Source organism: Chiloscyllium punctatum, chromosome 25 (genome assembly GCF_047496795.1).
Source record: "Chiloscyllium punctatum isolate Juve2018m chromosome 25, sChiPun1.3, whole genome shotgun sequence".
In the NCBI taxonomy this organism is placed as follows: Eukaryota; Metazoa; Chordata; class Chondrichthyes; order Orectolobiformes; family Hemiscylliidae; genus Chiloscyllium; species Chiloscyllium punctatum.
In genome coordinates, this window is record NC_092763.1 from 23,829,762 (window position 1) to 23,852,764 (window position 23,003).

At 42.8% G+C, this 23,003-nt stretch overlaps 1 long non-coding RNA gene across 1 annotated transcript; it reads left to right on the top strand.

Moving 5' to 3' along the window:
* Window positions 1–1,398: 1,398 nt before the first annotated feature.
* LOC140495650 (uncharacterized) lies at window positions 1,399–21,337 on the top strand. The gene is made up of 3 exons (XR_011964065.1): window positions 1,399–1,491; window positions 5,070–5,109; window positions 21,087–21,337. It is a non-coding gene; the product is annotated as an uncharacterized lncRNA (long non-coding RNA).
* Window positions 21,338–23,003: the final 1,666 nt, after the last annotated feature.

The window sequence follows — 23,003 nt, forward strand, 5'->3', positions numbered from 1 at the left end:
ATTAAGATCATGGCTGATCTATCCATTATCTCAGCTCCTCCTACCTGCATTATCCCCATAACCCTTAATTCTCCCACCATGCAAAAACCTATCCAACCATTGCTTGAGTATATTTAATGAAGCTGCCTCTACTGCTTCCTTGGACAGAGAATTCCATAGATTCACTACTCTCTGAGAAAAGTATTTCCTCCTCAGCTCTGTCCTAAATATACTCCCACCAATCTTGAGGCCATGTGCCCTAGTCCTAGTCTCACCCGTCAGCAGAGACACTTTGCCAGCGTCTACCTTATCTATCCCTTTCTTAACTTTATATGTTTCGATAAGATCCCCTCTCATTCTTCTAAGTTCTCATGCAGTTCATCCCTTCCTCATAGGATAGCCCCCTCATCCCCGGAATCAACCTGGTGAGCCTCCTCTGCACTGCCTCCAAATCTCCTTACATGAGGAACGATATACTGCCAGATAATCCAATATTCAGATAATTGAATGCTGGATAATTGAGGTTCTCCTGTATTTGGAACTAGATCTTTCTAGTTTGGTTTAGTTTTAGCTGGGGAGCCCAAGAAGCTACTGGGAAAAAACAGTTCCATGTTTTAGCCAATGACCCCTGACCCTCTCTGGCTAACATCTCTCCTGTAAGAATTTGTGTTTGAATTTACCTTTTTACCAAGGGATGTGTTTATGGCATGTTGCATTGAATCAGAACAGCTCTTTGTTAAGTTGTGGATGATATCATGTCGGTCGGGTTTTCAAATAGTTGTTATTCTAAATTTTGTTTTCGTTTACTTGTGTTTCATTTAGTAGTCTGGAAATAAATTCTATTTTGTTTAAAACTCAGTAGTTTGACCAGCTGCATCACTCTTGATGAAGGGCCCCTGTCCGAAACATTGATTTTCCTGCTTCTCAGATGCTGCCTGACCTGCTGTGCTTTTCCAGCACCACTCTGATCTTGACTCTAACCTCTAGCATCTGCAGTACCCACTTCCACCTCACTCCTGGAATACCCACCTTACACTTGCTTAAAACAACTAGGAAAGTTAGGATCTGGGCTACCTGCTTGAAAAGTTTTGATGGGATTTGGTCTGGGTATAACAAGTTGAACCCAGGTCCCTGGCGCTGAGGCAACAGTGCTAACCGCTGAGCAAACATGCTGCCTTGTACTTGGAGTACAGTTTCCCAGACTAATCCTTCATTATGCAGAATATTCAGGATTCACTGATTCTACTTCTTGTGAACATAAAGCTGAATAGATTTTTGCGAAGCACCAAGTAGAAAACTATAATCTACCCAGCAACAAGTGAGTATTCATGGGTATAATTCCCATTGGACAGAGTGCAGTAATCTGCTAACTAATAACAGCTCCTGTTTTGTACCCAGCTGCTCAGTATCCCTGGTGTGAGAAAGAGCAGCAGGAGCAGTCAGTCTGCATTAAGGTGCTGACAGTGGGAGAGCTTCACTGATCGACTCTCCTTCTTCAAGGAAGCAGCACAGGTAAGGATCAAGGATCAAACAATAAACTGGAGGGGAGGGGAGTCAGTGAAATAATAAAGGAGAATCGCATTCAATAGGTTTAAACTACTCAGCTAAAAATGTTGTGAATGATTTTCTTCATTGTCTCCATCTCTCATCGTTCTATTTCCCATTGCAGCCGCTCGGCCCTTCGAGGAAGCCAGTGCCGCGGCGATGCTGCTCTCTCTCTCGTTAACTTCTGAGTGTGTTCAGAACAGGAATTTCCAGTTTATCCTGTGTTTTACAGGCAGTGGAATGAAAATGAAACTGCTATAAGAACGAACTGCAGGAAGTATGTTTAGGTTGAGGCTGTGTTTATGGGAGCGGGAGTGATGCCGAGCAATGAAACAGGATGTGTAAATTGATCTCAGGAGAGACTGCTCTCCTGTAAGTATGCAGACAAGAAATTCATTGGAAATACCTGCAACGGAGAGAGCAATATCCTGCTGTTTGATCCTTCCTATTCCGTGTCTTTAATTATTCGAAACAATTAATCCACTTTCAATGTGATTTTTTAGCCTTTCATTTGATTCGTGGCAAGGTGATTATTTGTTGTCCAGCTGTAGTTGTCCTTGAAGGGATGGTGGTGTATCGTTATTATTATTAATGTTCGCTATCACTGCACCATTACTGAGCACATAATAATGGCCCGAATCTTCAGTCACCAAAGTAGTGAAATCTGTACAAGTTGCTGTGCATCAGAACCTGCACAGTTCCTGCTCCCCACCAATCCCCTCCACACACAGGCCTACAGTCATTTGTATAGACACATATATACACAAGCAGACACACAGACAGGCATACAGACATACTGACACATATACACACACACACACAGACACATGCACAAATATACAAAAGACAAACACACACACAGATATACAAATAGACCTACATAGGCACACACATACAGACACACGAACACTGAAATAACCCAAAATTTAAACTTTCAATGAGTTAATTCATACTACCCTAGACGCTTTACGAAACATCAAGTTTGGGTATGAAACTTGGGACCAGATATTTATCTGCAAAATATAATGCGAGTCAATACCTGGACTAACTCAGAATGTGAACCAATTGGAGTCGAACTGAGCAGAGTCATAAAGATGTACAGCATGGAAAAGGACATTTCATTCCAAATCGTCCATGCCAACCAATTATCCTAACTTAACCTAGTCCCATTCCACATTTGGCCCATATCCCTCCAAAACTCTTCTTATTCATATACCCATCTAGGTGCCTTTTAAATGTTGCAATTGTACCTGCCTCCACCATTGCCTCTGGCAGCTCATTCCAAACATGCACCATGCTGTGCATGTAAAACTTACCAGTCAGGTTCCTTTTAAACTTGCCCCTCTCACCTAAAATCTATGCCCTCTAGTTTTGGACTCCCTGACCCTGGGGAATAACGTTGGCTGTTTACCCTATCCACACCCTTCATGATGTCATTACCTTCTATAAGGTCACCCTGCAGCCTCTGATGCTCCAGGGAAAATAGTCCCAGCTTATTCAGCCTCTCTCTATAGCTCAAACCCTCCAACACTGGCAACATCCTTGTAATTTTTTTCTGAATCCTTTGAAATTTCACAACATATTTCCTATAGCAGTGAAACCAGAACTGAACACAGTATTCCAAAAAGGCCTAACCAGTGTCAGAGAACAAAGAACAATACAGCACAGGAACATGCCCTTTGGCTCTCCAAACCTGTGCTGACACATTTTGACCTTCTGTAATAAACTGTCTTCTCTTACAGGATCCATATAGCTCTATGCTGCTATTGTGTTTGCTTCCACTACCACTTCTGGCAGCACATTCCAAACACTCACTATACTTTATGTGAAAAACTTGTTTTGCACATCTCTTTTAAAATTTGCCTTTCCACACCTTGAACCTGTATCCCCTAGTAATTGACCTCTCCACCCTGGGAAAAGGCCTCATAATTTTGCACTCTATCCATGCCATTCACAGTCTTATAAACTTCTATCAGCTTGCCTCTGAACCTCCTGCATTCCAATGAAAACAAAGCCAGTCTATCCGACCTTTCTTCAAAGATAAAATCCCCCATACCAGGCAACATCCTGGTAAACTTCTTCTGGACCTTCTCCTAAGTATCCACATCCATCTGGTAGTGTGGTGACCAGAACTGTACACAATATTCCAAGCATGGCCTAACTAAAGTTCAATAAAGCTGGTGTGTAACTTGCCTATCCTTACACTCAGTACCCTTTCCAATGAAGGCAGGCATGCCATGGGCCTTTTTTACTACCTTATCCATCTGCGCTGCCACCTTCAGTGATGTTTGGACCTGCATATCTGCCTATCAATACTCCTAAGGGTTCTGCCATTCACTGTATGTTTTCCACCTGTACTTGACCTTCCAAAATGCATCACATCACATTTGTCCAGATTAAACTCCATCTGCCATTTTTCTGCCCATCCCTCTAACTGGTCTATATCCTTCTGTATCCTCTGACAATCCTCCTCACTCTCCGCAACGCTATTAATCTTTGTATCATTCGCAAGCTTATTAATTAACCATGGTTTCCTCCAAATCATTTATGTAGACTATAAACAGCAGGGGTCCCAGCACTTGTCCCTGTGGAACACCACTAGTCACTGTTCTCCATTCCAAAAAGCATCTATCCACCGCTGCCCTCTGTCTCCTATGACTAAGCCAGTTTTGTATCCATCTTGCCAGCTCATCCCTGAAACTATGTGACTTCACCTTTTGAAACAATCGGCCATGAGGGACCTTGTCAGAGGCTCTACTGAAGTCCATGTAGACAATATCAACCGCTTTTCCCTCATCAATCATGTTCGTTACCTCCTCAAAAAAATCAAGTTAGTGTGGTACAACCACCACTGGCAAAACTATGATCTATATCACAAATAAGTCCATTTGTTTCTAAATGTATGTAGATATTGTCCCTGAGAATCTTTTTGAATAATTTCCTACCATCGACGTGAGGCTCACAGGCCTGTAATTTCCTGAATTATCCTTGTTACCCTTCTTAAACAACAGGACAACTCTGGCTATTCTCCAATCTTCTGGGACTTCACCTGTGGCCAAAGATGTCTATCAATGCCCTAGTAATTTGTTCTCTTGTCTCCCTCAATATTCTGGGATAGATCCCATCAGGACTTGGTGTTTATTTACCTTAATACTTTTTAGGACGCACAACACTTCTTCATTTTTATTAGCAATTTGGCTTAGCGATTTGACACTAGCTTCCCTGAGAACATCCTCCACCAATTCCTTTTCTTTGGTGAATACAAACACAAAGTATTCATTTAGGACCATAACTATCCCTTCTGGCTCAAGACATAGTTTCCCTCCTTTGTCCTTGAGTGGGCCAACCGTTTGCCCGGCTACCCTCTTGCTTTTCATGTATATACAAAAAGCTATGGGATTGTCCATAATCCTGTTTGCCAACAACTTTTCACGACGCCTTCTGGCCCTTCTAATTCCTTGTTTAAGTCCTTTCCTACTTCCCTTATATATATCAAGTTCCCATTGTCCTAGACCTTATGTATGTTTTTTTTGTGTCCTGTACAGTTGCAGATGACCTTCCTACACCTTTACTCGACCAATAAAGGTAAGTGTACTAAAAGCCATCTTCACTACCCTCTCTATCTGCGACTCCACTTTCTAGGAACTACAAACCTGCACCCCAAGGTCTCTTTGTTCGGCAACACTCCCCAGGATCTTTCCATTAAGTGTATAAGTCGTGCCCTGGTTTGCATGATCAAAATGCAGCCCCTCACATTTATCTAAATTAAACTCTATGTGACCACCCTCATTTACCTACTCCCCACCTTCCCCCCCCACCCCCACCCCACCCCCTGCAATTATGACCTGACCCAACTATCTCTGTTACCACAACATCCCAACCTGGCTTGACATTGCCCACCACCATCGCCACTCTCTTGCAACGTAACCCTCTCTCCGAGCACCTCCCCCTGTAACTAAACGAATGACTCACTCATTCACCTTCCCACCCATCTGTTGTTTCCTCTGGGTATAATGTTAGTGACATAAAAGTTGAGAAAAGGTTCTCCCTGAGAATAAATATCAAAAGCTTTACTCACAAAACAACTCCACATATTTCACCTTTATCACAAACATCAGGAAGGTCTGAGCTCTGCCTTGTGAATTTGAAATGCTGATCAGCCATGATTAAATGGCAAAGTGGACTCGTTGGGCCAAGTGGCCTTACTTCCACTCCCTCGTCTTATATCAGTGTTCTGAGATGTTCAGTGATAAATTAGCTGAATGTCCCAATGGATTTTAGAGTATTGTAGCATTTGTACAAGCCGGAACAGGTATCATTAGTCAAGAATATCACATGCTGTGCTGTCACATGGATATCATCACTTCACTTTCTTAAAGTTACATGTTTGCCTGAGTATAGACACTGCAACAGGCCGGAGTTTCCCAGCAGTGAATATCTTACACAGATTCCACACTGTATCTTTCTTTTACCAAAAGAAGAGAGCTCCACATTTTGGACAGGAGATTCCAAACCAGTCTCTGTTGGAAAGGCAGACCTGTACTTCTACTCTGGCAGTTCTCTTGCTGTGCAGAACTGTCAATGAAGGCAAACCGTGACTCCTTTCTAAACCAGGTCACCTGCTATATCCTGAAATCTAAGAGCCCTGACAACCATTTGGCTGCTGCTGTCAATGGTTAAGCACTTGTGTGATGTTATGGTGCTGAATAAGTAGAGTGGTAAGGTACTAGGTAAGTAAGGTGCCAGGTGGATAGGGTGCCAGGTAAGTATGGTGCCACTTGGGATGAGGGCCAGCTGTGGAGAGGTTAGGGTGCCAGCTAGGGTGTCAGATAAGTAGAAGGCAGTGTACGAGGTTAATAGTGTTAGCGAAGTAGGGTGCTGGCTGTGTATGGCTTACGCTGACACCGCTGGGATGTTGGATGAGTAGAGAGTAGGTTTCCAAGTAGGTAAAGTGCCAACTGGGTAAGGTGCCAAATGGGAAGAGTGCAAAACCAGTAAAGCACCAGGGTGCAAGGTGGCAAGGGAAGTGTTGCAATGCTTTAGGGTAGGTTGGGTTGATTAGGAGAAGTCAGATACCTTGGAATGTGGAAGTCCAGAGGAGTTCAGTCTCAGTGTGGGGGGTTTCAGTCAGGTCCAGTTCAGCGCGGTGTTAGGTCAGGCTGGGTTGGTTTTGGTCGCAGAGGTGGGAATCATGATGGGTTCAGTGCAGCAGGGGCAGAGGTGGAGGAGAGCTGGGGCAGGTGGTGGGGGTAGTGACCAAGGCTCTGGGGTGTTGTAAACACGCAGACACGCAGAAGGGACTGTACGAGGTAAGTATGGGACCTGTTGAATAGCTATTCAGGAGTTAGACCATGTGCTAATTTGTGTAAATTTTGCTGAATATTTTATTTAAATTCACTGGAACCCTCCAAAATGTCTGATTTAAATGGAAAGTTTCAAGGATTCCAGGTTTAATGAAATTGTGCTGCAGAAAGTTCCATTTTCCAGGCAATTCCTTTGGAATCAGCATGATGGGGGTTGCACAGGGTTCTCATGCACAACTTCCACTGGAAGTATGACTGGTCGTCAGAAAACCCATGCCAATATTGTAATACCTTTTCTATTACCTTCAAATAATCAGATTACTCCCTGAGAAACATGTACAAGGATACAGATCAAAAGTAACAGATCTAATTAAGACTCATTATAATTACACTTTGGGATATATAATATGGCTGGATTAAGTTCTTACTCAGTTGTCAGGCTGTGATTACACAGTTTCATAATGTTGTGTATAAATTGAAGTGAACTGCTCAATGTGGATGTGGCCTGTCTTACATTATTATTGGGTGTGCTGTTACAGGACATTAACAGAATGCTTTCAGTGGCTTAGTTATCATCTTGGATTATACTGTGCTTTATCAGATACAATTTAAATGTGTCTTCAGTTCTGCCTTATAGCATACAGTCCACGCTGAGCACTTTGTGCCATATACTTCCTTGTACCCACATGTTGTTTTTTATCTCTTATTTTGACCTGGGCAAACCTAATTTTTCCAGGAATAGAAATGTTAAGCAATGATGAAAGTACAGCTGTTTATATATCCAACAGTTCCTCAGAGTGTGTTCTTTTGAAGATTCTGTGATAATAAATTTATGTCTTTAATGCTCCAACAATACAACTGTAAAATCATTCAAGTTACAGGAAAATAAAACATTACAGTAGATGGTTTGTCAAGAATAAACATGAAAGAAAGCTTTATTTTAGTAAGAAAGCTAATGCTGTGAGCAAAATGGACTTGTGTAGAATTGGTTATAATGAAAATCAGTCTGTCTTTAATGTAAGCATTTTATTTCTGTCAAATTACAATACAATTAGCTTCAAGAGTAAATTTTGATGGGAAATAAAATATATTGGAAAGATACTTTTTCATATTTTGTAATGGGATTAGTGTACTGTTGGTTTGTAGTATATTGTTAATATTTGGTCTCTTTCTTTATTTGAAATAAAAATACCACAAATCACACAATACCACAAGTATTCACTGCATCAGCTACCTTCGTTGCGGGGAAGTGTGGATCCTGATGTGGTAAGATTTATGAAGATATTATAAATTATTCACTTTTCTTGAACTTAAGCTTCCAGCACCTTTGTTGATCTTGTCTCAGTAGCTGTCTCAATGTTCATTTACTTCTTCCAAAGCAATAGGAACTTTCCAACTTGCTTCACCATTCCAAGGAATTGTTAAAGTTCTGCAGCATTCCTAAATAAATGGGCACTACGCTACAATCACCAAACAGGGATGTTAACAGAACAGTGGTAACAGAACACTTCAGCAGTCAAAGATATTCAGCCCGGATCTTCAGGTGACCATCCTCCAAAGCAGACTTTGAAATATGCGCTAATGCAGAGTTGCTGAGCAGAGACTGATAGCCAAGATCCGTACCCATGGGGACAGCGTCAACCGGAATCTTGGGTTCATGTCACACTACAAGTGACCCCATCAATTATACGCTCTCACAAATACATACACACACTCTCTCACACAAACACAAACTCACACAGGTCCTTAGTCTGACACACACTCTCCCTCTCTTCATACATTTAAAAATCAAACAACACCAGGTTATAGTCCAATAGGTTTAATTGGAAGCACTAGTTATCGGAGCGCTGCTCCTTCATCAGGTGGTTGTGGAGTGTAAGATTGTTATGCACAGAATTTATAGCAAACATTTACAGAGTGATGTAACAGAAATTATATATTCAAAAAGACCTGGATTATTTGTTAAATTTCCCATCTGTTAGAATGACCATGTTGGTTTCAGTTCTTTCATATGTAGATCGCAGAAGTTTTTTAAAAGTCACATTACTTTAACAATTGGTGTCATGTCGGCCTAGATAATGTATTGAAGGTGTGAGCTGCCCTGTGTGAGACTGTCTGTGCCATAATGGGCAGACTGATTCTAATCTTAAAAACAGATTTATGAAATCTTACATGGATTCATGCAGTTTTTGAGCAAAGTAAAATGCAATTCTGCAAGTATAGATTCACCCCACAAACTTATATGTGTAAGTGTGCATGTGTGTGTGTGGGGTGGGGAGGAGGGGGGGAGGCATTGGGGGAGATTATGGGTGTCTGTGAGAGAGTGTGTTATGTGTGTGAGTGTAAAGGGGTATAAGTCTGTGACAGCGTGCGTGTGTGAGTGTGGAAGTGTTTGTGTGAGCATATGAGAGAGGGTCTGTGTGAATGTATGGATCTGTAGGAGTCTGTGTGTAGGAGTGTGTGTGTGGGAATGTCTGTGTGTCTGTCTGTGTGTGTGCGTCTGTCTGTGCGTGTGTATAGTGCAATGGGGTCATCTGTACTGTGACATGATCCAATGGTCCTGGTTGAGGCCATCCTCATTGGTACCAGAGCTGGCTATCAGCCTTTGCTTGGCCACTTTTTTTACAAACCCACTGACTCCCATAGCTACCTGGATTACACCCTATCTCTTGCAAAAATGCCATCCCGTATTCCCAATTTCTCCGCCTCCGCCGTATCTGCTCCCAGGAGGACCAGTTCCACCATAGGACACACCAGATGGCCTCCTTCTTTAGAGACCGCAATTTCCCTTCCCACGTGGTTAAAGATGCCCTCCAACGCATCTCGTCCACATCCCGCACATCCGCCCTCAGACCCCACCCCTCCAACCATAACAAGGACAGAACGCCCCTGGTGCTCACCTTCCACCCTACAAACCTTCGCATCAACCAAATCATCCACCGACATTTCCGCCACCTCCAAAAAGACCCCACCACCAGGGATATATTTCCCTCCCCACCCCTTTCCGCCTTCCGCAAAGACCGTTCCCTCCGTGACTACCTGGTCAGGTCCACACCCCCCTACGACCCACCCTCCCATTCTGGCACTTTCCCCTGCCACCGCAGGAACTGTAAAACCTGTGCCCACACCTCCTCCCTCACCTCTATCCAAGGCCCTAAAGGAGCCTTCCACATCCATCAAAGTTTCACCTGCACATCCACCAATATCATTTATTGTATCCGTTGCTCCCGATGTGGTCTCCTCTACATTGGGGAGACTGGGCGTCTCCTAGCAGAGCGCTTTAGGGAACATCTCCGAGACACCCGCACCAATCAACCAAACCGCCCCGTGGCCCAACATTTCAACTCCCCCTCCCACTCTGCCGAGGACATGGAGGTCCTGGGCCTCCTTCACCGCCGCTCCCTCACCACCAGACGCCTGGAAGAAGAACGCCTCATCTTCCGCCTCGGAACACTTCAACCCCAGGGCATCAATGTGGACTTCAACAGCTTCCTCATTTCCCCTTCCCCCACCTCATCCTAGTTTCAAACTTCCAGCTCAGTTACTGTCTCCTTGACTTGTCCGACCTGCCTATCTTCTTTTCCACCTATCCACTCCACCCTCTCCTCCTTGACCTATCACCTTCATCTCCTCCCCCACTCACCCATTGTACTCTATGCTACTCTCTCCCCACCCCCACCAGCTTATCTCTCCATGCTTCAGGCTCACTGCCTTTATTCCTGATGAAGGGCTTTTGCCCGAAACGTTGATTTCGCTGCTCGTTGGATGCTGCCTGAACTGCTGTGCTCTTCCAGCACCACTAATCCAGTATTTATCTTACACTTTTTGTTGTTGCCTATCTCGAAGTCCACCTTAGAGGACAGTCACCCGAAGGTCTAAGGTCGATTGTCCCGGACCACTGAAGTATTCTCCAACTGGGAGGGAACACTCCTGTCTGTTGATTTGTTCTGCAGTATCCATTCATTCATTGCAGTAGGCTCTGCTTGGATTCAACAATGTACCATGCCTCACAGCATCCTTGCATGCAGCGCATGAGATAGACAACATTGGCTGAGTCACATGAGTACCTGCTACATACATAGTGGAAGGTGTCCCCATCATGAACGGATGCCCCAGTCAGAAAACATTTCTGTGGTCCGGAACATTCGACCTCGGACCTTCAGGTGACCATCCTCCAAGGCAGACTTCGGGACAGGCAACAACGCAAAGTGGCCGAGCAGAGACTTATAGCCAAGTTGGGTGCCCATGAGGATGACCTCAACTGGGACCTTGGGTTAATGTCACACAACAGGTGAGCCCACGGCACTACACACACACACACACACCCCCTCTCACACTCGCACACGTACGTGCACACGCACACACTCTCTTTCTCGCCTCCCCCCTCCCTCACACAAACACACACACACAAATCTGTGGGGTGAATTTGTATTTGCAGATATATTCTGTTTTGTTCAAAAAGCACACAATCTGTAGACAGTCCATCAATGTGGCATTTTACAAAATTGTACTTTGCAAGTAAAGCCAGTCTGACTCCAGGTGAGGACACAGACAGACTCTGAACAAGGCCTTACACCAAAAATGCATTGTCTGATATGAGATGTCTCCTGTTTTACACTGATAAAACCTTAAATTATCTTGGGGCAGTGGCTTAAAAGAAATTCTGTGATCTACATATTAGTTGAAAGATGTGCCTCCATTCTAACTTATTAAAGACTTAACAGCCATCTAGGTTTGTTCGTTACATTTGCATCAGTTGTATGAACTTTTGATATTTTACTTATAAATTCTGTGTCTAATATATCCTCCTCATTGACACCTGAAGAAAGAGCGAGACTCTGAAAGCTTGTGTTTTCAAATAAATCTGTTGGACTATAACATGGTGTCATGTGATCTTTGACTTTGTCCACCTGAGTCCAACACTGGCCCCACCTCCACATCATGGCTATCATCAACTGCCAGCTCAAAGTGGAGAGGATCTCAAAAAGATTGTGCATATCAGCACAGACATCAAGTTTCTACAGAAATACAAGAAAGCAGAAAAGAGCCCAAAAAGGACTACAGATCACGATCCTACTCAAGTCGACAAAAAACATAGATCACACTTTCCCCAAACTCCTCAATCATCTCGTACACCAACTCTACAGCAAGCAGCGTAACCTTGAAGAAGGATTAAGGCTCCGAAAGCTTGTGTTTTAAATAAACCTGTTGGACTATAACATGGTGTTGTGTGATTTTTGACTTCCTAGATGATGGTATTTTTCTGATAACTTTAGTTTTTAGTGGCTCACCCATGACCCTGCCGACTTGCGCTATATGTCTGAAAAATTTTTTTCTTTGATTTTGTTTAGTATTTGGCCTGCATCATGTAAGACTCTGATCTGCTCTGTTTGACCAGTTCCTTTTTCATGGAGTCATGAATCTGGAATTCCACCTTGCCTTCCAATCTGTTTGACATTGGTCATTGAAAGATTTCCAGAGTGAGTAGAATTCTGAAAGATAACCTACTTGAACAACAATGTCTGAAGGGAGTTCTGATTGTGGTTGGTGTCTCTATTCTTTGACTTGGGGTAATTGTTAATCTCCTGTTGGTATCCCATTACATAAGCATGTCATTAGCTTTATTAGGCTCCTGTCCACTGATACCATTGGGTCGATCCATTTAACTGAATTAAATACAAGTGGATTTAGGTAGAAACATTTTCTTTGAGGACTGCAACCAAACCTGAATACAATATGAATGAATGATTTATTGTAATGTGTATTTTACAATAAAATACAGTGAAGAGCTTTTATTTGTCACCATAGTTTGGCACCATTCTGATAGTTTAGGAATAAGAGGTAAAAGAAAAAAAACATAGTTTAAAGAGAAGTCCATCTACATACAAATTCTGACGAGGCACAGAGCCACCACTGCCTCGTCAGACCCAACTAACATCAAAGTTATCAATCCTCAGACACCACCTTTCACCATTGAACTGATACATCTTCGCCACCATCCACCCCGGGCACACTAATGACAAAGTTGCCAATCCTCAGGTGCCATCTTTCGCCAATGGGTCTACCTCACTGATGTTGCTCCCTCTGCGCTGGACACGTTCATGTAACTAGCAAACCTCCATTTACCTGGGCAGATTACTGTACCTAATTGTTCCACCATTGTGGCAATGTGCCATCACTTCCTGCACTTTCTGCCCATTGTGTGGCTCATTTGTGTGGCACTAGAGACTTTACAAAGTGATATTCCATCCTTTCTTTACCCTGTTCTAGTGAGTTTACATTTTAGCACACTAACAACTAACTGAATAGTCTGACACTGTTTCTCCCATAGGCCTTCATCGCATGCAAATACCTAATTTTGCTTCTTTAACTCCATTTATTGAACAATCTGAATAGTTTTCTGTCATGTTAAATCACAACTAGCTTGCAAGTTTCCCCAATCCTTGGCCTGTTGAGAGCCCTTCAGAACTGGGAATATTTACGAGAATGGTAGGGAGGATTCCATGCCTCAAGCCCTGGAACCATGGCTCATTGGTTCCTGCTTCTTACCTGCTGAAGGCCTTTGCTCACTGCTGACCAGATTCTGAACCTATGTCTCAGTATTCAATTTCTGGTCCCATACTGTCATAGGGGCATAGGTACAGGTCAGAAACAGACCCTTCGGCCCAGTTTGTCCATGCTAACACTCTGGTCAGTCTTCTTGTTTTTGTTTTTTTTTGTAAGTCCTGTGGATCACTTCTGTTATTACTGTTTTATAATTTGTTAACCATGTTTTGTTGCATGCTGGAGTTGTGAGGTTCTCTGTGATTCGTCTAACCACCCAAAAGCCAAGCTGCTTGAATCTTTGAGTTTTTTCACCAGAACTCTTTATTGACAGAGACTGTTACAGACCTCCAGGCATGAGAATAGACTTGAGCTCTTTTGCCAGACCGCTCTAGCTAGATGTGTGCATGGCACGTAATATTACATCATTTTAAGGGATGTGTCTTCGTTAACCTGCATCTTACTTTCCATTGTCCCTCAAGCTTTGTCCTTTTTATACTTAAATCCAACAATTTCTCCATTTTGAGTTTTATTATTTCTCCATTGCTTTTTATGTTAAGGTTCTCCTTGATTTAGTTTTGCTTTCCTTCTTATGCGTAGTTAGGTTATCCAGTACCATGAATGATCAATACAGAGTTAGTATCTGGTTAAGTCAGACATTTCCTGAGTTTTATTCATTTACAATTAATGCCTAATTGTAGCAACTTTGAGACATTCAACGGTAGGTAAAGTGCAAGATACAGTATTCATGAAGCTAATAGCAGAGTGATGATAATCTGTAGCAACTTGTGATAATTCACAATTTATGTGGTATCTCCAACATTGTTCAGGTTGTTGACTGATTTATGTTTTTAAAATATTATTTGCCATTCAGACAACACTATTTTCACATTAAAATCTAACCTCACACTTGCCATATCCACTCCACTTTCTCTCTCTCTCTCTGCATTCCATGTCAGGAGCTACTTTTGTGAAGTATTGAGGGAGAAACATAAGAATCTTCACATCCCACTCCTTCCCTCATTCTCTGACTGGGTGAAAATGTAAAAAGTACCAGGATGTATTTTCTAGTTTCTCGGCTTTGATCTCACTCTGATTAAGAATGATTCCTTACACCAATCATAGAGTCATAGAGATATACAGACAGAAACAGACCTTCAGTCAAACTCATCATTGCTGACCAGATATCCTAATCTAATCGAGTCCCATTTGCCAGCACTGGCCCATATCCCTCCAAACCCTTCCTATTCATATACTCATCCAGACACCTTTTAAATTTTTCAATTGTACTAGCCTCCACCACTTCCTCTGGCAGCTCATTCCATACAGGTACTACCCTCTGCATGAAACAGTTGCCCCTTAGGTCCCTTTTAAATCTTTCCCCTCTCTCCCTAAACCTATGTCATCTAATTCTGGGCTCCCCCACCACAGGGAAAAGACTTTATCTATTTATCCTATCCATGCCCCTCATGATTTTATAAACCTTCATGAGGTCACCCCTCAGCCTCCAATGCTCCAGGGAAAACAGCCCTAGCTTGTTCAACCTCTCCCTATAGCTCAAATCCTCCAACCCTGACAACATCCTTGTAAATCTTTTCTGAACCCTTTCAAATTTCACAAAATCCTTTTGATAGGAAGGAGACCAGAATTGCACACAATATTCCAACAGTGGCCTAACCAATGTCCTGTACAGCCACAATATGACCTCCCAGCCACAATATCAACCTGCACTCTGAGGTCTCTTTATTCAGCAACACTCCCTAGGACCTTACTATTAAGTGTATAAGTCCTGCTAAGATTTGCTTTCCCAAATGCAGCACCTCACATTTATTAAATTAAATTTCATCTGCCAGTCCTCAGTCCACTGGCCCATTTGATCAAGATCCCGCTGTAGTCTGAGGTAACCCTCTTTGTTGTCCACTACACCTCCAATTTTGGTGTCATCTGCAGTCTTGTACTTTATCTGATGGTGAATAAAGTCCTGCCACTCACACTCTCTACTCTCCCTCTAACAGTAGAAAACCAAACACAACCAAAAACAAAGAAGTGACATCATGGGAGGAGCTTTGAGCCTCTGGCCCCTCCCCCCTTTCTGAGGAGGGTTCTCTGGAATCACTGGGCAGTCAGACGGGGAAAGCAATGAGAGACACAGAAGGAGGCTGGGAGGAGCAGGTTCCAGGTTCATCAAGAAACTCCTTGGATTGTGTCTCTTGAGTTGCCTCCTGTTCCAGCACAGCCTGTTTGTGACACATGCCCCTTATTGGGTGGCATCACTCGTAATGAGCATGTACTGGCAATTCTCCAGCTCCAGTACCTCTGTTTACCTCCCCTCTTCTTCACCTCTACAGCACAATGGAAGCAGCCTCAGTTTGAGCTGTACCCACCTGGCAAATTATCAACCACAAGAACCCTCCAACCACAAGGGATGAACTTAGATTTCTCCAGTTTCCTCATTTCCCCTCCCCCCACCTTGTCTCAGTCAAATCCCTCGAACTCAGCACCTAACCTGCAATCTTCTTCCTGACCTCTCCGCCCCCACCCCACTCCGGCCTTTCACCCTCACCTTAACCTCCTTCCACCTATCGCATTTCCAACGCCCCTCCCCCAAGTCCCTCCTCCCTACCTTTTATCTTAGCCTGCTGGACACACTTTCCTCATTCCTGAAGAAGGGCTTATGCCCGAAACATCGATTCTCCTGTTTCTTGGATGCTGCCTGACCTGCTGCGCTTTTCCAGCAACACATTTTCAGCTCTGATCTCCAGCATCTGCAGTCCTCACTTTCTCTTGGCAAATTATCAAGCCCATTACTGTGGCTGAGTTTAGAAATACTAGTGGAGGAAAACACAGTTTATAGAGCTTAGTTAGTCTGAGATGAGACAACATGATGACGTACACACGGTGAGTGATGAGAAGCAACTTAGCCTTGGTAAGTGTGAGCGAACTGTAACAATCTTGAAGAAGAACAGGTGCTCTTCCTTAGCTGTGAAAACTGAAGACAAAGTACAAGAGCTCTTATGTTCCAGTGGTAGTGTCCCTACCTGGGAGCCAGGAGACATGGGTTTAAGTCCCACCTGCTCTAGAGGTAAGTAATAACTGAACAGTTTGATTAGGAAATGCCATAGACATGTTAACTCATTATTCCTCTCATTGCTTGGTATGAGACTTTTCTGTGCATAAATGAATCGTCACTAGCAATAACATACCAACAGCCCTAAACCTCCAAAAATAATTCATTAGGTGTTAAGTGTGTGTGGAGATTTCAAGGAAGTGTGACAATGTTTTCTGTTAAATGTATTTTCTTTTTGTCAAATATCATGTAAAATGTTCACTTTCAGAAATCGGTTGAGTCAGTCTTCAGACTCTTTATTCTTCAAGATGAGTTCAACAAACTGAAGTCTCATTCTGAAATGGGTGGGCTGGAGTCAGTTCCACTGCTGCAGAAGAAGATAAATGATCTGAGCAACACAGAGCTGAACATTGCAGTGACAGGAAAATCTGGCGCAGGGAAATCCACCTTCATCAATAAGGGAGCAGCCAAAACTGGGATGATCGAAACCACAATGGAGCCAATCGGATACACACATCCAAGACTACTTCATGTTATTCTCTGGGATCTGCCAGGAATTGGATCAGATGAATTCCTGCGAAACAAATACGTGAGGGAAATGAAATTTAAAAGATTTGATTTCTTCATTATTATCTCAGCCTGTCGATTCTCTGATTGATGATGATCTTGATTCGTTGAACAAAGGAGGGAGGAATTTTAATGAAGACGAAGAACTGGAGAAGATGAGGCATGACTGTGTCAGCCCCTTGCAAGATGCAGGGATCCCATCACCCCGAGTGTACCTGATATCAAGCTTTGATTTGAATTAGTATGATTTTAATTTGTTCAGCAAAGCTCTAGAAAATTGTCTCCCAAACAAAAAGAAATGTGTGTTCATATTGGCACTCCCAAACCTAAAGTCAGAGATTGCAGAGAAGAAAAGGAAAGAGCTAGAGAACCATGCCTTGGATGTACAGAGACTGTTGAATGCTGAATCAATGTGGGATGGGTAAGTCAATGATATAGTTGCTATAGTAAAGAGCTCTAATTCTGAATGTTACAGGAATTCTACTCTGAAAGATTCCAATTTAGTGAATAATACTCAAAATATTCCTCATCCTCTTCTGGGAAGAGGATCTATGGATCAGTGTTTAGTGACAGGGTGTGTCTAGTTGTAATAACAAGAGGGATTGAGGACTGTGAATTTGAAAGGAGAGCACGCACTTTCACACACACTTGCTGAGTCCCTTAATCATCGAATCATCCAGTATAGGATATGAACATTCAGCTCAACATTTCTGTGGTTTGAAACGCCTGTGTTCCTCAATGATAGCATTCCCAGCCCCTTTTCTGTAATGTTCTTCTTTCATTATCAGCAGGAGCATCATTACTAAAATGGACAAACATGGATTTACAGTGTAAACAAACCCACTGGTGCTGTAGAATTGATTCAGTGTTGGTGATTTTTGTTTTGGCTCTTTGTTTTGACACACATGGGTATCATCCTATGATTATAGGTCCAGCCTGTTCAACATTTCGTCACAAGACAACCCCTTCATTCTGGGAAACAATCTGGAATATATTCTCTGAACTTCCACCACTGCAAGTGCTCAGTGCTATTGGAGCAACCCACCAACTTCATCCTGTACTCAAACTACGGCAAACATTTTCTGTCCAAAAATGAATGAATTCTTTGCAGTTCTGTGTGAGAAGCACTCAAAGCTAACAATGAAAGAACAAAGGAATTGGGCCAGGATCAGGATATACCAGAATAATGAAAACACAGATCAGTACACATCTATACCACTTTCATATAAACCATTAGTTGCACACAAGTGTCCACTGTTATGGACCAGCCCATACCCCCTCAAAACATTTTAAGAAGGTAGCGCAGACCCTAACTTTTCTAATTGTTTTAGGCAGACGTGTAGTGGATGTTCCAGGAGTGACGCAGCTAGTCAATTCACTCAGTTTGAAAGAAGGCAGGATTTATTTACATACAAACAAAAGAAAACCGAATTTAGAATAACAAAGCTATTTGAAATCCAACTGACACAAAAAACCCAACTTAACAAAGAGCTGTTCCAATATCCTACGATCTCCCATAAATGTACCCCTTCACAAAAAGGTCGATTCAAACACAGGTTGTTACAGGAGAGAGATGTCAGAGGGAGAGGGGATCAGCATGGGACTGTGTCTTTGGGTTCCCAGTTAAAAACTAACCCAAAACTGGAAAAAAACCCTGAACTGGGAGAATTAGCCACTCCTCTTTCATTGTACAAGAATTTTTAAAAAACCTGAAGGTGTTTTCTGATTGTTGAATTAGACAGCATCTGTTAGCCATTACTAAAGTAGCCAGTTGAGTCATTTTGGCACCATGTCTTTACACCCGCTCTCAAAATAGAACCAAGGACAGAATAACCTTGTTAAAGGAGGAGCATCATCACACCTCAAAGAGGTGAATACACATACAAACCATTGTGTCATCTACTGCGTCTGCTGTTCCCGATGTGGTATCCTTTACATTGGGGAGACAAGATGCCAAACTTGTGGACCGTTTCAGAGAACATCTCTGGGACACACACACTAACCAACCCCACCACCCTGTGGCTGAACACTTTAACTCCCCCTCCGCCAAGGGCATGCAGGTGCTGGGCCTCTTCAATCGCCAAACCCTAATCACCCGCTGCCTGGGATGAAGAACACCTCATCTTCTGCCTTGGGACCCTCCAACCACATGGGTTCAATATGGATTTCACCAGTTTCCCCATTTCCCCGCCCCCAACCTTACACCAGTCTCAACCTTCCAACTTGGCAGCGCCCTCTTGAACAGTCCTACCTGTCCATCTTCCTTCTTTGTTCCAATCTCCTCTCTGAGCTATCACCTTCAACCACACCTTCATCTGCCTATCGCATTCTCAGTTACCTTCCCCCCAGCCTCACCCGCCCTCACATTTATCTCTCAGCCCTTGGCCCAGAAGTCTCATTCCTGATGAAGGACGTATGCCTGAAACATCGACTCTCCTGCTTCTCAGATGCTGCCTGACCAGCTGTGCTTTTCCAGTGCCACACCTTTTGACTCTGATCTCCAGCATCTGTAGTTCTCACTTTCTCCTAAACTAACCAACCCCTCACTCTATTACAATTACACTGTTACAGCCCAGTCCACATGCAGTTCACCATTATACAATGAACCTCCATACAAACTCAGTCATACAGGGTTCTTCAGTCTAGATCACTCCTTACAAGAACGGGTGCAGTCGCAAGTCACCTCTAAAGTAGTATATCATAGAGTAGTATAATCATAGACCCCTGGAATAGCCTCAAAGACCAGTGTCCTCTTGTTGACCTTCACCCTAATCCTTTCTCATCAACCTCTCCACTGCAAGGACACCATTCAAGCAGCAGCCAGTTGGCACCCACTCAGTTAGGATGGTCAGTTTAGAGGAAACTAAATGGTGGTACACAGACAGGAAGTGGAGAATTGAGATTTGGACTCGGGAGGCAATTCTACTGTTTGGAGGGACAGAAAATCATTGCCCTTTGCTGTAGAACTTCAGGATTCAGATCAAAGGGGCCTGTTAATTAAGGGAAAGGATGTTATTTTCCAGCAAGCTTATAATTTACTTCATTGTTTATTGTTTGAACCAACGGTGAACAAATTAGGTATCATATTTGGCTACATAATGCTAATGCTTCCCTTTCACAAGTAGTTCCTTAGCTTTGTAGTACTTATAGACATCTTGAGATTGTTGCATGTCCTGTCTACGTGTCTGTGTCTTTCATCTGCTGTAAAATGTTTTCTTTCAGAGGTCAGGTCACTCAAACTTCAAACGCTACTTCCTCCAGTCCAACAGAGATCAGGACATTGAATAATGCATATGACATGGGTAGATTGATACAGAAGAAGTTACATGATCTGGACAATTCAGAGCTGAACATTGCAGTGATGGGAGAAACAGGGTCTGGGAAATCCACCTTCATCAATGCGATGAGATGGCTTAAAGGTGATGATGAGGGAGCAGCTGAAGTCGGTAACACAGAAACTACAAAAGAGACAACTGGATACAAATATCCCTATTTATCTCAAATTTGTTTGTGGGACCTGCCAGGAGTTGAAACGACAAAATTATCAGCCAATGAATACGTAATGGAAATGGAGTTTCAACAATATGATTTCTTCATTATTGTCTTTGATTGTCGATTCACAGAAAATGATTTAAAACTCGCCCAAGTGATTAAACAACTGGGGAAACAATTCTATTTCATTCAATCTAAAATCAATAATAATCTTTATTCAATGAGAAAGCGACGGAGAAAATTCAATGAAGGTGAAGAACTGAGAAAGATCAAGCATTACAGCATCAGCAAATTGCAGGAGGCAGGGATCCCATCACCCAGAGTGTTCCTGGTATCAAACTTTGATCTCAATCTGTATGATTTTAAACTCTTTCATAGAACTTTTGAAGATGATCTTTGGTGTATGTAAAATTTGCACATTTTTAGAGTCCCAGGTAAGGCTACCAAATGTATGTTATGATGTCAGTTCAGATCCCAAAGTTGGGTATTGACCAGTAATTTTCTTTGTTTAGAAATATCAGATACTCTTTTTTTCTCATTTTGCCTCCTTCCTTCTTTTTTATCCATTAATGACTTTGACTTACCCACAGGGATCGGAGGAGCTTGTGGGCCCCAGAGGCAAATCCTGGAGCTGTGGGGGAGCAGTCCTGGCCTTAGGCCAGTGAAGGGAAGCAGGTCTGGAGAAAACTTACCTTGGAGCAGCTGAGAGACAGTGCGGAGCAGACTGGAAGCTTGGAGCGGAGCTGGACTGATGTGTGGTGAGACAGGTCAGCTCACATGTGGAGACCCCTGCACTGAGCTACTGCAATGTAATGTTTATTTGTAATTTGTTTAGCTGACTGTAGTGTCTATCCTTTTAACTGTGCCTTTTTTCTGTGAAGTAATACAACTACTTTTTTCCTTTGTACTTCTCTTTTGCATCTAAGATGTGTACCTTTGTACTTATACCTAAAGATAGCACCATAAGAGGCACCATTGTAAAACTTTTCACTGTACTCTATACTTCTGTACTTGAGTACACATGACAATAAAGGATATTCTACTCTAAATCTTAAAGAATAAAGCAATGCCATTCCATGGTTTTAAACAAACAAAGACAAAACTTTACAAAGAATAATGAAATAATCTACCATATATGTAAACATAATTTATAATGTAAGAATCAGAATTAACATGAGAGATGCATGGCTTAACAAACAACAACCTGTGGCTGAAACTCCAAAGTGCACATCAAATATCAGATGTGGTCAAGACAGATCCTATGGATTTCTTCGCCGGACTTTGTGGTATTGTGGATCACAATTCTCATTAAAACTCCCATTAAAAATTCCAGTTGTTCACTGTGAAAAGTTCTAGCCTCAGAAATCCCTCAAAGCAGCTCTGGCTCAGACTGCAGCATGCCTGTTTGTGTTCTGGAAGTTCAATCTCTTCTCAAGACTGCATTCCCAGCATTCCTGAGCTTACTTGCAACTGTCACAATTTCCACGTGTTTTAGATTCATTGAACTGTTGCTGCCCCTGAATTCCCTGGGGCGACAGAATCTTTCTCAGCTGCAACAAGCATCTACTGCTGGAGGATTCCTCCACTCCTGTTCTTGTCTGAACTGAACTGTCAATGGATCTATGGTCTTCTTTCAGTCTTAACTTTGCGGAGCTAACAGCAGCATCTCAGGAACATAGACCTACCCTCTCAGACTCCCTTTAACCCTTAAACTCTTTGTCCCTTAAACTACTATTCCTTGACCTTTGAACAGTATTAAATGAACTATTAGAACACCCTCAAAGGGTTCCACCTTTATTACTAGACTGAATCTTGTTTCTAATCGTGGACAGTTGTGCATGTTAACAGTTACCATCTCTACTGAATTAAAGCTAGACAGCTACCACCTTCAAAAGCTAAGGAAGTAAGTCTGAATGTTGGTAATAAAAGTTTGGAGCAGTGGGATCAATGTCAGACCCTGGATTCTAGCTTATGACATTGAGATACTGATCGGAGGCAAAAAAACATAGAGTCATCAAGATGTACAGCATGGAAACAGACCCTTCGGTCTAACCCGTCCATGCCGACCAGAAATCCCAAACCAATCTAGTCACGCCTGCCAGCACCCGGCCCATATCCCTCCAAACCCTTCCTATTCATATACCCATCCAAATGGCTCTTAAATGTTGCAATTGTACCAGCCTCCAATATTTCCTCTGGCAGCTCATTCCATACACGTACCACCCTCTGTGTGAAAATGTTGCCCCTTAGGTCTCTTTCGTATCTTTCCCCTCTCACCCTAAACCTATGCCCTCCAGTTCTGGACTCCCCGACCCCAAGGAAAAGACTTTGTTTACCATATCCATACTCCTCATAATTTTGTAAACCTCTATAAGGTCACCCCTCAGCCTCTGATGCTCTAGGGAAAACAACCCCAAGACAGCTCCAGCCTGTTTAGCCTCTCCCTATAGCTTAAATCACATCTACTGCTCTGCCCTCATCAATCCTCTTTGTTACTTCTTCAAAAA